The sequence below is a fragment of the Pristiophorus japonicus genome, unplaced genomic scaffold, assembly GCF_044704955.1.
Source record: "Pristiophorus japonicus isolate sPriJap1 unplaced genomic scaffold, sPriJap1.hap1 HAP1_SCAFFOLD_333, whole genome shotgun sequence".
Classification (NCBI taxonomy): Eukaryota; Metazoa; Chordata; class Chondrichthyes; family Pristiophoridae; genus Pristiophorus; species Pristiophorus japonicus.
Window position 1 is genome coordinate 493,318 of NW_027253139.1, and position 4,077 is coordinate 497,394.

Sequence of the window (4,077 nt, forward strand, 5' to 3'; positions counted from 1 at the left end):
CAACCCATATTCACCAGGAGAAACTTCGAAAAACACTGAAAAGTAATGAAATAACTAGAAAATCTCTGAAACAGCGTAGAGTAGTTTAGAAACCAGCACAACCCATATTCACCAGGAGAAACTTCGAAAAACTCATAAAAGTATGAAATCTTCTGCAGCAGCGTAGAGTAGTGTAATTTAGCAGCACAATACACAGGCAACATGAGAAACTTCGACAAACTCAAAAAAGTAATGAAATAACTCAAAAACCTCTGAAACATCATAGAGTAGTTTGAACCCAGCACAACCCATATGCACCAGGAGAAACTTCGAAAAACTCAAAAAAGTGTAAAAAATAACTCGAAATCTTCTGGAACAGTGTAGAGTAGTGCAAAACACAGCACAACCCATATGCAACAGGAGAAACTTCGAACAACTGAAAGAAGTATAAAAATAACTTGAACGCCTCTGAAACAGCGTAGAGTAGTTAAGCACCCAGCGCAACACATATGCAACATGAGAAACTTCGAAAAACTGAAAAAAGTAATACAATAACTCGAAATCGTCTGGAACAGTGTAGAATAGTGCAGAACACAACACAACCCATTTGCAACATGAGAAACTTCGAAAAACTCAGAAAAGTAATGTAATAACTCCAAATCATCTGAAACTGCGTAGAGTAATTTAGAAACCAGCACAACCCATATTCACAAGGAGAAACTTCGAAAAACTCATAAAAGTATGAAATCTTCTGCAGCAGCGTAGAGTAGTGTAACTAAGCAGCACAACACATACGCAACATGAGAAACATCGAAAAACTAAAAAAAGAATAAAAATAACTAGAAAACTTCTGAAACAGCGTAGTTTAGTGTAGAGCACAGCAAAACACACATGCACCTGGAGAAACTTCGAAAAACACTGAAAAGTAATGAAATAACTAGAAAACCTCTGAAACAGCGTAGTGTAATGTAGAACACAGCACAACACACATGCAATATGAGAAACTTCGAAAAATTCAAAAAAGTATAAAAATAAATCGAATTCTTCTGGAACAGTGTAGAGTAGTGTAGAACCCAGCACAACCCACATGCACCAGGAGAAACTTCGAAAAACTCAAACAAAAGTATAAAAATAACTCCAAATCTTCTGCAGCAACGTAGAGTAGTGTAACTAAGCAGCACAACCCATAGGCAACATGAGAAACATCGAAACACTAAAAAGAGTATAAAAATAACTCGAAAACTTCTGAAACAGCGTAGTGTAGTGTAGAACACAGCACAACCCATATGCACCAGGAGAAAATTCGAAAAACTGAAAAAAGTAATGAAATAACTCGAAAACCTCTGAAACAGCGTCGAGTAGTTTGAACCCAGCACAACCCATATGCACCAGGAGAAACTTCGAAAAACTGAAAAAAGTAATAAAATAACTTGAACGCCTCTGAAACTGCGTAGAGTAGGTTAGAACCCAGCACAACCCATATGCACCAGGACAAACTTCGAACAACTCAGAATAGTAATGAAATAACTCGAAAACCTCTGAAACAGCGGAGAGTAGTTTAGAAATCAGCACAACCCATATTCACCAGGAGAAACTTCGAAAAACTCAAAAAAGTAATGAAATAACTCGAAAATCACTGAAACAGCGTAGAGTTGTTTAGAAAAAAGCACAACCCATATTCACCAGGAGAAACTTCGAAAAACTCATAAAAGTATGAAATCTTCTGCAGCAGCGTAGAGTAGTTTAGAAACCAGCACAACCCATATTCACCAGGAGAAACTTCGAAAAACTCATAAAAGTATGAAATCTTCTGCAGCAGCGTAGAGTAGTGTAATTTAGCAGCACAACACACAGGCAACATGAGAAACTTCGACAAACTCAAAAAAGTAATGAAATAACTCAAAAACCTCTGAAACATCATAGAGTAGTTTGAACCCAGCACAACCCATATGCACCAGGAGAAACTTCGAAAAACTCAAAAAAGTGTAAAAAATAACTCGAAATCTTCTGAAACAGCGTAGTTTAGTGTAGAGCACAGCAAAACACACATGCACCTGGAGAAACTTCGAAAAACACTGAAAAGTAATGAAATAACTAGAAAACCTCTGAAACAGCGTAGTGTAATGTAGAACACAGCACAACACACATGCAATATGAGAAACTTCGAAAAACTCAAAAAAGTATAAAAATAAATCGAATTCTTCTGGAACAGTGTAGAGTAGTGTAGAACCCAGCACAACCCACATGCACCAGGAGAAACTTCGAGAAACTCAAACAAAAGTATAAAAATAACTCCAAATCTTCTGCAGCAACGTAGAGTAGTGTAACTAAGCAGCACAACACATAGGCAACATGAGAAACATCGAAAAACTAAAAAGAGTATAAAAATAACTCGAAAACTTCTGAAACAGCGTAGTGTAGTGTAGAACACAGCACAACCCATATGCAACAGCAGAAACTTCGCAAAACTCAAAAAAGTATAAAAATAACTCGAAATCTTCTGAAACAGCGTAGAGTAGTTAAAACCCAGCACAACCCATATGCACCAGGAGAAACTTCGAAAAACTGAAAAAAGTAATGAAATAACTCGAAAACCTCTGAAACAGCGTCGAGTGGTTTGAACCCAGCACAACCCATATGCACCAGGACAAACTTCGAACAACTCAGAATAGTAATGAAATAACTCGAAAACCTCTGAAACAGCGGAGAGTAGTTTAGAAATCAGCACAACCCATATTCACCAGGAGAAACTTCGAAAAACTCAAAAAAGTAATGAAATAACTCGAAAATCACTGAAACAGCGTAGAGTTGTTTAGAAAAAAGCACAACCCATATTCACCAGGAGAAACTTCGAAAAACTCATAAAAGTATGAAATCTTCTGCAGCAGCGTAGAGTAGTGTAACTAAGCAGCACAACAACAACGCAACATGAGAAACATCGAAAAACTAAAAAGAGTATAAAAATAACTAGAAAACTTCTGAAACAGCGTAGTGTAGTATAGAACACAGCACAACACACATGCAACATGAGAAACGTCGACAAACTCAAAAAAGTAATGAAATAACTCGAAAACCTCTGAAACAGCGTCGAGTAGTTTGAACCCAGCACAACCCATATGCACCAGGAGAAACTTCGAAAAACTGAAAAAAGTATAAAAAATAACTCGAAATCTTCTGGAACAGCGTTGAGTAGAGTAGAACCCAGCACAACCTATATGCAACATGAGAAACTTCGAAAAACTCAAAAAAGTAATGAAATAACTCGAAAATCTCTGAAACAGCGTAGAGTAGTTTAGAAACCAGCACAACCCATATTCACCAGGAGAAACTTCGAAAAACTCATAAAAGTATGAAATCTTCTGCAGCAGCGTAGAGTAGTGTAATTTAGCAGCACAACACACAGGCAACATGAGAAACTTCGACAAACTCAAAAAAGTAATGAAATAACTCAAAAACCTCTGAAACATCATAGAGTAGTTTGAACCCAGCACAACCCATATGCACCAGGAGAAACTTCGAAAAACTCAAAAAAGTGTAAAAAATAACTCGAAATCTTCTGAAACAGCGTAGTTTAGTGTAGAGCACAGCAAAACACACATGCACCTGGAGAAACTTCGAAAAACACTGAAAAGTAATGAAATAACTAGAAAACCTCTGAAACAGCGTAGTGTAATGTAGAACACAGCACAACACACATGCAATATGAGAAACTTCGAAAAACTCAAAAAAGTATAAAAATAAATCGAATTCTTCTGGAACAGTGTAGAGTAGTGTAGAACCCAGCACAACCCACATGCACCAGGAGAAACTTCGAAAAACTCAAACAAAAGTATAAAAATAACTCCAAATCTTCTGCAGCAACGTAGAGTAGTGTAACTAAGCAGCACAACACATAGGCAACATGAGAAACATCGAAACACTAAAAAGAGTATAAAAATAACTCGAAAACTTCTGAAACAGCGTAATGTAGTGTAGAACACAGCACAACCCATATGCAACAGGCGAAACTTCGCAAAACTCAAAAAAGTATAAAAATAACTCGAAATCTTCTGAAACAGCGTAGAGTAGTTAAGAACCCAGCACAACCCATATGCACCA